Source organism: Serinus canaria, chromosome 1 (genome assembly GCF_022539315.1).
Source record: "Serinus canaria isolate serCan28SL12 chromosome 1, serCan2020, whole genome shotgun sequence".
NCBI classification, from domain to species: domain Eukaryota; kingdom Metazoa; phylum Chordata; class Aves; order Passeriformes; family Fringillidae; genus Serinus; species Serinus canaria.
The window spans coordinates 89,054,150-89,067,371 of record NC_066313.1 but is presented as its reverse complement, the minus strand read 5'-3'; positions in this window follow the sequence as shown (position 1 = coordinate 89,067,371).

Sequence of the window (13,222 nt, the reverse complement as noted above, 5' to 3'; positions counted from 1 at the left end):
GGTGTCAATGGCTCAGAGTCCTGATGGACATCAGTGACAAGTAATGTTCCTCAGGGCTCTGCATTGGGATCAGTGTTACTGAATATCTTCACCAATGACAAAGGGATTGTGTGCACTCCCTGCAAGTCTGCTGATGACACCAAGCTGAGTGGTGCTGTTGACCCATCTGAAGGACAGGATGCTATCCAGAGGGACCTGGACAAGCTCAAGAAATGGGTCCCTGGGAATCTCATGTGGTTTAAAGGCCAAAGGCAAGGTGCTGCACTTTGGTGGGTAAGGGCAACCACTGGTATCCATCTGGGCTGGGGAATGAGCTGCTCAAGAGCAGCCCTGTTGAGAAGGGCTTGGGGGTGCTCGTGGATGAGGCAGTGTCCAGGTGCTGCTGGACACAATCCAGCCATGTGCACCTGCAGCCCAGAAAGCCATTGAGTCCTGGGCCATATCAAAAACAGTGTGGGCAGCAGGTTGAGGGAGGGGATTCTGCCCTTCTCTCTAGTGAAGCCCCTGGAGAGCTGCATCCAGCTCTGGGGTCTCCAGCATCAGGAAGATGTGGACATATTGAAGGGAGTCCAGAGGAGGGCCATGAAGATGGACACAGGGCTGAAGCACATCTCCTGTGAAGACAAGCTGAGATGGTTGGGGTTGTTCAGTCTGGAGTAGTGAAGGCTCCAGGGAGACCTTAGAGCATTTTCCAGTAGCTAAGGGAAGCTGTGGGAAATCTAGAGAGGGACTTTCTACAAGGGCATTTGGAGATAGAAAATGGGATAATATTTTTAAACTGAAGAAGGATTGGTTTTGTATTAGATGTAGGAAAGGAGGGGCTTTTTGTTTGGTTGTTTGGGGTTTTGTTTGTTTGTTTGTTTTACATGTTTGTTTTACACTCATGGGGCAGTGAGACATTGGAACAGGTTGCCCAGAGAAGTGGTAGATGTCCCATCTCTGGAAACATTCAAGGTCAGGTTGGACAGGGTTCTGAGCAATCTCACTGAGTTGCTTGTTGTAGGAGGATTGGCCTTTGTGGCTTTGTAAGTCAAACTGTTCAATGATTCAGCTTTGCAGAGTTCCCAGCTACCTTTAACAGTGGGAAAGATCAAGATGTTTCCTCATGTGGACAAAATCTTTCACAGTTAATGCTGTCCTAGTTGTTGTTTCAAGAAGGGGGTGATTTTTGTTTATGCTAAGAAACAAACCTCCCTGTAGTTCTCTGGCATAAACTGGGAAGCTTGCAGGTATCTAAAGGTGTGCTTGCTCTCTCATCTGCAGACATGTATAATAAGCCTGGTAATTTCTAGCTCCTTCTAGGCTAGGGGAACTGTTGCTGCTTCCTTCTGCTCAGGAAGAGGGCAGCAGTGAAGGACCTGGGTGCTGTGTCAAACCAAAGCATCTTCTCTTCCTGCCAGATTTCAAGTGGCAAGGTTTCATTCAGTTGATTTGTTTATGAAAACTTCGAACTGTAATTTCGGCCTCCCGTATAATGGCAATTGTAGTATCTTGTCCTTTTTTATCATTATTTTTTTTTCTTTCACTTTTTTGACAACCCATGTTCTGGTGTGTACTTTCACCTAGTAAACTTGGCTTTAGATAAACTTGGCTTTTAAGATAAATATTGACTTGTTCTGTGAAAAATACAGAGTAATAATGATTTTTTTTTGCTTTTATGCAGATCACGTGTGATTTGATACTTGTATACTGGGGTTTTTTTTTTTGTTTTTTTATTTTAGCTTCCTCACCTTTGATATAAACATTTTGAGAAATTACAGGGAACTCAAACTTTTTATTTTGGGTGCTATACCATGGGTGACTCTTGCAAGCCACATATGTTTTCTTCAAATAAAATCAAAGATATGATAATTTGTATGCAATTGTTATCCTTAGCATTTGAGCCTCTTCTTTCAAGTAGCTAGGTTTTTTCCTTATGTTTTGCAGAAAACAATTTTCTGTTTGTTGTTTATTTCAGAAATCAGCTCAAGGAGTTTTCATGTCTGACTACTGGTATCGGACCTTGCTCCTGTGCAAAGAAACTGGAAGCTGCAACTGCTTTGCAACAGCCAACCAGCCTAATGAAGAGAAAGAAGAAGATACCAGCCATCAGGTTGTGGTGTCAGATACCATGCAGCTTGTGCAAGATAAGCAAGAGGTGACAGAAATCATGGCAGGTGAGAAAAATATGGCATATTTTGAAACTGGCTGGCTGGCTGCCAGACTGTTAAGAAGAGGACGGGTGGCTTCAAGAATTTTAGCATTTGTATCTTATCTCTAAGAATGAGAGTAGGGCAGAGAGCCCAAGAAAAGGAATAGCTGAGTATTCACTGGAGGGGGCTGATGTCACCACGAAAACAAGCATTTAATAGCAGCCAGTGAAAACCTGTACTTGGGAGGACTGATGCTTGTTATAAGAAATTAAAATCATTCCACGAATTAATTGTTTAGCAAAAAATAGTCATCCCAGAGAAACCTGACCTACCTTCAGTAAGAAGGACTTGGTATTTGCACACCTTCCTATAGTTTTAAAATCATCGTTTTGAGAAACTGCTGAGAAGCAAGTAAAAAATACCTCTGCACCATATCACCTTACTTTTGTTGCTGTGGACCATGAGTAGAAAACTGTAGTGAGGGCTAGTTTATGGTTGCTGGGACTTAAACATACTTTTTTTTTCTTACTGTACCATCTGATCTAATATTTACCTATGGAGGAGGTTGTCAATATTTCATGTATGAATAGAAGCTGTTCTGTGGTACTAGTGCACATGGACAGTAATTTTATAATTTGACTAGCAATTGCATCTGATGACATTTGGTCTTTATTAGCATATCTTCGTTTCATTTTGAAAAACGTTTTTATAAAGCCTCCTAGGTAATTAAATTTAATTAGGTAATTAAATACCTAAATATATTTATGTGAACCTCTCTAAGCTGGAAAGATGTTCCAAAACTGGAGAGGTAGAATTCACTAAAATACTAAAATTTAATACACAATTATAAAACAGGATATGTTTTATAATTGTGTAAATTATAAAACAACTCCTTTGTCCTAGCTGGAATGAACAAATGATGTTGCTACTGCAGAATGATTCATAGTCTGCTCTGATTTAACAGGAAGCAGTGATTAGGGTAATAATTTTGCTTTTGTACCAGTGATGTCTCAGCCACAAGGAGGTTTCTTTTGAAGGCAACAAGGAAAGATGCAAAAAGCCCTGCAGTAATTCCAGAGGATAACGTCAGGGTTGATCAGACATGATTTCTGTGGGAATAAGGTGTGTATCTAGACTACAAGAGAAAACTGAAGGGAAATCACACATATTCTGACTTTCTAGTGGAGATTTGTGCTGCTTATGGAAGGTGAATATTTGCTTGTTTCAATTTTCTTGTTGTCCATAACTATTAGAATAGGAGCAAGAAAATGTGGACTTGATTCCTGCAGAGATGATTTGGACCTAATTGGGGCAGTTGTTAAACAAACTACCTAAAGAGTTTGTGCAGTCTCTAGCTTGTTCTTAATGAAGTCCCTAGTGAAACAAGCCACTGCTAGAGGTGAGCTGGGTGTACTTGATTCCATCTCAGTGATTTAAGCTAGGCTAAGAGCACTGTGCTTCTATGGTAGGAGAAGAAACAAAGAAGTCTTGGGAAGGCAGGCCTGGAGAAGGAAGTCAAAAGAAAGATGGTTTTCTATTGTGTCATCTGGAGGGTTTCAACAAATGGCAAATTGCTACTTCCCCTCCCCAGAAATTCAGGGGAGAGCTGTGTTGCATTCAAAGTTGCATGTTTAGTCTCTGCTGAAGCGTCAGTAAATCAATGCTTGACTGGTTTATCAACAAGGAAAGCTTAGTAAACTGCAGGGATTGAAATGACAGCAGTGAAGGCAGACCAGGAGCTGAGTGTAAGGTGTTCTTCATAGGCATGAGACTGCCTGTCTTAGCTGGCACATACTTGACTATGCTAATTTCATCTTTTAGCTGTGGCTGCTGCCCTTTTATCACTGCAGTGTATGTAAAAGGAACGTGAGGTTTAGTGGAAGAAGTTCTGAACTAAGTTTCCTGGCCTGAGAAGTAGCAGATTTTTCATTGGGGATTATATCCATGTCTGGCCTGACAGCTGAGTTGCAAGCCATTAATTGAAACTGCAAAGCCTATCTTTATCCCTGAAAAAAGTGGGATGTAGTTTTAAAAAAAAAAAGGTATGTTTGTTTTCTTTTGATTTGAAGACAACAGTGTGTAGACTGGGAAAGGAGCTTTCCCAGAACTAGGCAGAGACTACATGAGAAACTTAGTGGTAGATAATTTTCTGCTTAAGTTAGTAAACTTTAGTAAATGAAGTAAGGAAAGGTTTTCTGTGCCGTGTCTAATTCTGTTGTTGCTAGTATTGAGGATTGACTGAATCATTGTTTGTGGATATTTTATTGGGGTTTGATTTTTAACAAATTATTGCTCTTAATTCATGCAATTATTATGTTAAGATTTTCTGACTTTATCAAGGGACTGCTAAAAAGAGTCTGGTCTGAAAAGAGCTAACGTGGTGAACATTTAAAATAAGATGATGTTTTTCTCTAGTTTAATACTTATTCAAATATTTATATCAAGAAAACAAGGAGGTATTTTTTCTGTTGGTGAAGGGAACCATAGTGCCTTGTTCTGTGAAACTAATCCTCAGAGTCTTCTCATGGGAAAGAGAGATACTGCCATGGAAGATAATGTTGGAGTTTTCTCTCTTGTTATTTTTGACTTCTGAAAGCAAATGTGAGGGGTGTTAGTCTCCCATGAAGACTAATAATACTGTATGATGGAGAGCATCTTTCTGCTTTTATTTAAACCATATGTTGCTGTTGCTGAAGTTTTAATTCCCTCTCCCTCCCCATGAACTCATCTGCTGTGCTGTTGATACTTTATTAACAGCAATATTTTTACTGCAGCGTTCTCCTAGAAGTTATAATTAATATCAGGTCTTCATTGTGTCTGTGAGTGCACACACAGAGAGAAGATATTGCATCTTGAAAGCTTTAAGAGTTGAGCTTGAAAGGGACAGATAAACCAGCATGCAAAATTCAGCTTGAGGCAGAGCACAAGTGAGATGGGAACATCACAGTATCAGACCAACTTGTGTGTACTCTTGCCTCAATTCAAATGCTGTGTGTAATTCAGCCTTCCCTCTCCTGTCTTCAGCAGAGAAAGGGAAAGATACTGGCAATGAATGGAGGCATGGAAGACAATAATTAGCCTTTACTAATAATAATGTAAAATATTAAAAATTAGTATTTTTATATTTTCTCAGTGCCTGTTATGTTGTTCTACCTGTGTGGAATTGGACTTGAGGAGTAATGTGCTTGGAGGCCTATTTACATACACCAATTTTCTCTCTGCCTTCGAATGGTTGACACCTTTTCTTTATTTGTTTGGATTTTTTTTGCAGTTCAGGTCTGTTTGGAATATAATCTTTTCCTGCAGGGGTTTTTAGCCTGCTGCCATGATGCAGCAGAGGAAATTTTTGGTGGTCTCAGGATCTGGCAGTGTTACATCTTGGGAGCTGAAATTGCTGAAGTAGTAGGAAATAGCTATGAAGGTGCTACAGTCAAAGCTTTTATAAAAAAGAAAGGGACTGTCATGACTCTGCCCAGGTTTTGAAGAATCCAAGAATGCAGGTGACAACTGACTGAATTCTGAATTCTCCTTAATCCAAGTTTACCTAAGATGACATACTTAAGGAGTAGGAAAATATTTTTTAATAATTTCAAATTATAAAATGTGTGTCATTTCATCAATTTACCTGCTTGTTGACATTTTTGCATCTGAAATTCCAAGGCAGATGAAAAGACAGCAAAGTGACTGTGGTGTGCCAATTCCAACACTTGTAGCCATGCTGCAAAGCACAATATCAGCTGCTGCACTCACAGGCACTTGAAATGCTCGTCTGTTGCACTCATGCTCTTTGAAAGAAATGTGCATGGTATCATCTCGAAATGTTAAATTGCATTGTTTTCCATACATAAACACCCTTTTAGGTACTTCTCAGTGGCGTTACTGAAGGTGACAGCTTTAAATGAATTACGTACATCTGCAACATGACTGGAACAGGATGTTCAGGTTACATTATCGAGATCACTGATGACTCATCACCTGCATCAGAACAGGGGAAAAAACAACATTTTTCTTAAACACTTGTACGTCTGGTAACTTCAGTTATACTCAGAACCTGTAGTATAACTTCAGCTACGTCTTTGCTTCCACTAGTCAGAACTGTGTAAATACAAGATTTCCAAAGTAATGTACAACGGAAACGTTGTGAGTTTTCATTGTTACAATAACTATGCTGTTTTAAATTAAGTGACTTTTCAGAAAAACAGTAGTTAGTGCTGTTTGGATCGAGTCCTTTCTATTCCTTGGTAGTGTACAAAGGCAACCTTAAAAAATCTTAATTAAAAACTAAGAAACTGAAATCTGTCTCTTAGAGGTTGCTTTTATTGGTAGCTAGAAGCGTGTCTTTGCATTTTTAGGGAGAAGTCTTTCATTTATGCAATATACATAAAAAGTTCCTTGATTCTTGGAGCTGTTTTATATCCTCCAAGAAGTTTTATCAGATTTGATGTCTTAAAAGAAGTTTAATTTTAATTGGCAAAATTGTGTACATTGCAGTATGCTTCCACTAAAAACTTCATGAAAAAGTTCTCTTTGCAGGGGATAACTTATAAAATAGATTGGTACAGCTAGAAAGTACATGTGAAAAATGAGGCTATGAATATCATACTAAGTATTTTCTATGAGGTAGTTTGCATATCCAAAAATGTCGACACCAAAATATGTGAGGCAATTGAAGATTTCCTTTTTGTTAGAATTCCAGAGGCATCTACAAGAAGACCACTTTGTTTCTTGGGTGTGACACCAGTGTACTTTCTTTAACATTGGTGCATCTTCTGTGGAATACAGATGGCATTACAGACTTCTCAGCCTCAGTCTGCTTCTCTGCAGTTGTGCAGGTGCTAAATAGCCCATGACCTTTTTTACCTTTAAATACAAGCCAAGTAGGGCAGGAGTCTCTAAGCCATAATACACAAGCCACTTAGTGATACACGGTCCAGCACGTAGCTGGGAGCTATTGTTGTCCCTGGCAGCATCTGTCACAATGCTCAAGGAGGGAGAACCTGGCATTTGTTTTCTGTTTTTATGAACATAGATTTGGGCTCAACACAATTTTTTGGCAGAAAAGGCTATTTGTTTTGCAGTGCACTTTTCTTTATCTCCTTGGTATCAGTGGGTTGGCCATTAAATACTGGTTGTGTTTTGCTGTAGAGCTTGTAAGAAAATCCATGTAGAGCTTTCTGTTTGGTACTAGTGTTTTGATTGATGAGAAGTGCATGCCCAAGTAAGATACAGAAAATATTATGTGTGCAGAGTTAGCATTTCCCATTTTTGGAGGCTATTTGCTTATAAATGTCTTTACAAGCCTGTTCCCTTGCTGGCTGCTGTAGGACTGGTACTGGTCTCAGCATGTGTTTGTGAGCCAGTGTTTTTATATGTTAGCTAAAGGAGCTGCTTTTTATTAAAACTGAGTTTCAACTGCAGGAATTTGGCAAATTCTTATGAGCTTTACTCCTCAAAATGAGACACGTTTAAAACTAATTGGAATAATCTGTCTAACAACATGGAAAAGAAAGCCTGTGCGTGGTAAACCTCTTCTGTGTCGTGTTGCTGCTTTGAGTAATAGAGCAGTGAAATCCAGTCTGATTAAAATCAGTAGGAGTCTTGTCAGGATTTTCCTCTTAAGACTTCTAAGCTGTACAAGTTAACCACCCTCTTAAATGAAATTAATATTAAACATCTTACTCTAATTCCCTATTTCCTGGGAATTACAACAGATATGGAATATATAAAAATAACTTCTTGTTCAGTTCAAGAAGTTAGAGCAGAAAAGCTTCATTAGTGTAAAAGGCATTGCCAGCTAAAAATGAGCTATGCAGAGGTAGTTTGGCAATGTCAGAAGTAAAATTCTCTGTGTGTGTGTGTATGTGTGCATCTATCTGTCTGTCTCTGTCTTTGTAATTAAGTGCCACACTTGATGGATTTTCAGTTCAGCTGTTGCTTGCTGAAAAAAACCCATTTTCCTGGAAGTGGTCCTGCCTGAAATTGCTCTTAGCTTTTATGAAAGGCATGAAAGCATATTTAATTCTTTCTTCAAAGTTCTTTGAACTCTGTTGAGAAATATTTCAGAGAGATGTCACAAGCACAAGTTATAGGTGTTCTTTGGTTTATATTCTATATAAAATCTATAGCCATTTAATCTGGAGGCAAAGCAGTAACATTTAGTTTATTGAGAAAACTCCTAGCTTTTGTGATGCATCTGAATGTAGTGAATCTTTCTCTTTTTATTTAAATTATGCTTTGGTTTTCAGATATTCTTAGTGCAGGATGAAGCAATAGATGCTTGCTGAAGCTAAAGCAGGAAAGCTTTGTCAATTCTGTTTAGTCCCTGGCATGATTACCTTTGTGCTTTCAGTGCCTCAGGTGGCTCCAAAGAAATTGGAAAAGTGTCTAAGCAGCAGCATAATTGAAATTCAAGAGGAGTTACTTGTCTAACCTGCTTAGGTATTCTGTAAATCCCATTTTCCTGCATCTGTAGGCAGTTTATATCTTTGTTAATCTGCTTGATTATGAAAAGTAAACAGAAAAAACCCAAACTCTGTGTTAGAAACTGGCTTATTCTGTAAGTGCAGGCTGCCTGCTGGATTTGGCACTTGCTCCTTGGGTTGGGAAGATGTAGAAGTTGTGAATGTAAATGTTAGGTCTTGGATAGGTGCAGAAGGAACCATCTGAGTGACAAGGTCTCACATGCTGCCTTAATATCATATCAGTGTCATCTATGTATGTGTAGGGAAAATGTGGGGTTACACAGCCTCACTGGCTTCCAGCTGGACTGTTTGTGCTGGACCATTTGTCATGGAAATAAATTGCTTTGCCTCAGTTCTAGCCAATACCCAGATAAAATGTTGGTTCAGTTGTTGCCTCTGGCACTGAGGAATTACTCAGTGTTTCATGCAAATGCACAGATTTTCTGGGGCTAATCAGTGCACTCTCTTTCAGCGTTTAGGAAGTCAAACCCTCATTACATAGGAGGAGGGAACTTTGGTAACAGAAAAAGCTGAGAATAATGAAATCAAATATTGAAGTTTCTTTTCAGCTCTGGTTTTGCTTTCTGCTATAGCTGAAAGCAATTTAAGTTGTTCAGTGAGAAGTTTTATTTTCTCACTCAGCTTATATCTGTTTAAGTCCATTTGTTGATCACAGAGGGCATTAGAAAAATTGTGATTCTTTAAAATTATTTGTTGCACATAATTAGATTATTGTAGTCTTCAAATGTCATCTTAACTAATTATTGATCACACTAATATGTTTTCCACTGACATTGTTAAACAACTCTTTATACAGAGAAGAGGGAATTAAGTTTGATGTTGTATCTGGAGTCTGTCAGTGAAAATTTCCTGCTGTCAAATTTGTGCAACCTGTTTTGCCAGGGCTTACCTGGGGAAATGTACTTATTTACTTAGTGTGTGGAGAAAAGAGGGGAAGGCCTTGTGGTATCCCTGCAACATGTGTCATTTCCATCTGAAAATCATGGAGAAAAACAGCTACACTGAAAATGACAGATTCAGTGGAAAATCAGGCACCTGGGATTAACTGCTGCCAAGGAAACCTGTCCAAAGGTGAAGGTTTTGGGGAGAACACATTAGTGGTGCATCTGCTGAGGTTTCTTTGAGGTAGGGAGCAAGTCCTTGAAAGCCAGGCAGTCTTGCCAACAGTTTCTGTTTCCAGTAAGGTGTGTGGATACATGTATGAGGCCAGGAATGTGCAAAAAACCTTCTGTAATGATGTCAGGAATTGCCAAGAAACCCAATTGAAATAAGGCTGGTGGACCTAGAAGCAGTCAGCTCTCTTAATGCTGCCTGAAATCCTCTTCACTAGCATTCTTTGTGTTCTGGACAGATTTTTTTTCAATGTGAAATACTAACTTGTTTTTTTCCACAGACAGGGCTTGCAGTCAGAGGAGTAGGGGGAAAAATACAGAAAAAAATGCCACATTACACATATTTGCTTTTGTACTTTTCCCCCTTCCCTATTATTGCTTCTTTTGAGAAACACCTCATTGTAGGACACAGACTGTATATTCTGTAATACTGTGTATTGAAATCTGCTGTTGGTGTGCTGTGCTGTGCCTCTGTGTGGTTTCAGTGCAGAGCAATGGTCTCATGTGGTGTATTGTGTACCTGGGCATCCCTCATTGCACAGAAAAGGGCCCGTGCCCGCCCTTTTTACTGTTGCAAAACATGTTTACATAGGAAGGCTATCAATGAGATTACAGAAGGTATCAAAATGACGTTTGTGTGTGCAGCCAGGACCAGTCCCAAATGGAGCAGCTGGGTTTTCCTGTTTTACTGACTGGTGGGGCTCCAGCAGCGCTGCTGGACTTTTGTGCACTGCACTGCAAAGGAAGAGGCTCCCCAGCAGCAGAGGGAAAACAGTGCCAGTGTTTGGGGCACTTTGGTACATTCAGGTGTTTACAGTCTGAGAGGGGGTCATTCCTTCAGCAGTTTTTCTGCTGAGGACCGAGCTGCCTCATCGTGGGTTCTCTTACCTTTGCCCAGAGCTGCAGGCACACAGTTTGTGATAATTGGGAGTGGGGCTGTGGCTGAGCCTCATCCCCAGTGGGTACAGCTGTGAAAAGCAGGTGAGCAGCATTGAAGGCAATGAGCCATGGTGTGCCCAGGTGCACTGACCAACCACCGAAGGAAACAGAGGGCACACGGGTGCAATGCATGAACAGCAGGGGTATAAAAGGCTGGGCTAAATAACAGGAAGGGCAGACTCTTGCAGCCCTCTGATGTGCTGTGGTGTTACTCTGTTTGGGTTAAAGCCATCTGAAACTGTATGACAAAACTGTTTATTGTGGCTCTCACAACTGTGATATGTGCCACAACACAGAGCTGCTGTCATTCTTAAGGAGGGTGTCTTCAGTTTGGTGTTCTTGAGCTGCTTCATATGCCCTGCATACACCTTGTTTGGTTTCTCAAATGGCACAGCAATCAGCTTCATGCAGAAGGGTACAATGGCATTGGGGTTCCTGACATACACCTCAGCAAAGTGAGTGAAGCACTCGCCCAGGAAAAGAATCTCTCCAGTTTCCTCCTCAGCCTGGAAGTCTGTGTGGATGCTCAGTCTGGCTACTGAGTTCTTTCTGGGTGGCTGAAGACACTGTATTGAAGAATTGAAGAGTCACTAGACCAGAGAGGGTGGTAGCAAGGGGAAACTTGGTTTGCTGCTGACTGCGGCTCCAAGTTGTAATAGGAAAGTCTTGAGTTTTCTCAGTTTCCATTAGCACTTACACTTCTAATAAATAATCACTTGTGTTGTGGTGCATGGTGAGTGCTTGGAGCAGAGATCCTGTTCTCATCTGATTGCATTTTAAAAGAGGGAATTGTGTAGATGTCAAAATCCAGGCAAGGGCTGTGACTGTGAACCCTGATCAGTGTGTGCCTTTCCACAGGCAGGTGAAACACCAGTCCCTGCAGAAGGGCACCAACAAGGATTAAGCTGAGCTTGTCCCATTGTCGTTTTTTTTGGATTGCTTAGGTGAGCGTGTCAGAAATATGGATTGTCCTGTGCTCCTCTCACAAGGCTCCAGTTATTATGTTCTAGTTAGGGAATTTAGCCCCCAGTAGGTTCTATTATGAAAGGCAAATACTCGGTGTTATTAGGGCAAAGTTCTTTGGAATCCTTGTTCTGAGCATTTATTAGGTTTACATGTAATCATCTTGTTCTTTGTGAAGTTTTGAAGAACTCCTCCTTGGTCTGATCTGGTTGGTTTTTAGTCATTGCTCTTTGGTTGGTATCAGTTTGGTGGGGTCTGCCTTATTTATTTACTTATTTATTTTGCAAATCCATGTAATTTTTAAGCAAAGAGGGACAACAGATTTAAAGAGCAAAAAGTTTCATCATAAAACTCTCCTTGTGTGAACTTGAAGAATATTTGAATACTTTTACTGGCAGAATTCTTGTCAACTGGTTCTGTTAGCCCAATGTATCCAATATTCCTAACTGTAACATGTTATTTGTCATTCATCTATCTATCTATCTATCTATCTATCTATCTATCTATCTATCTATCTATCTATCTATCTATCTATCTATCTATCTATCTCCTTATGTAATATGGTGTTTCCAAAGGCAGCCAGGAGTAAGTGCCGTCCTTCTGTCCATCTTTCTGTTGGGTTTGTTTCCCTTTCTGAAGAGGTGAAGAGAAAGCAAATGCATATTTAAAAGTTTTGTTCATTTCTGGTTTCACAGTGACTGCCAAAGTGGTGCCAAAGTGTCCAGAAATAGATACTGTAAGTATTTTATGCTCCTGTACCTGATCCTTTAATCTCTTCCAAGAAAATGAATCTTGCCCTTCTGTGCCCAGTAGATGTTGCTGTTGATTCAGTAACACTGGAAGAGGACAAGTAGAAAAATGCTTTAGGAGCTCACAAGATTTATCAGTAGTCCAGTATCTTAGAGAAAAGAGGCTGCCTAAAAAACAAATACAGTGCCTGTATTTTAGTTTATATATATTGGCCTTCCAGTCCATATCATAAATGAGAAGCAAGCATTGTGTGAGTTAGTGATTCAGTGTCCCGTGGAAGAGCTGCATTGAAAGAGGATTTTGTACCTTGCATCTCCATTATGGTTTTACTAAGTTTTTGTATTTTCATCCTCATTCTAAGAAGCATGAATCATACCAATCATGATGATACCTCTGTAGCATGCTGCAAGTTTGCAAAGTTATGCTGTATGATTGGAATAGGCATTCCTGTACCCTCTCCCAAGTCAGCATTGTTTCTTGGGAGCTGAAGCCTTGCCAAGTTGTTAGAGCACTTTTTGGGATGAAAACCCATTGCACAGGGTGGGTTTTGCACACTTTTATTGAAAGAGACAAAGCAAGGGAGGGAGGACACTTTTGGAGAGGGGGCTGGAAGAGAAGAAAGAAAAAAACATTTAAAGGTGCTGTTTACTGTTCAGTAAGGTCACGTGTAGGGGAAGGCTTTTTAAATTATTTTTTAATGCAGTCTGGTCATCTAACAGAGTTTGAGAAATAGTTTGTTATTGAGACCAAAAAAATGTGTGACTAAAATACTAAGTAGATAAGCTCACTGCTGAATTTTCATTCCCTGGTGTATGGGAAAACACCTGCAGCTGCTGGTTTCCTT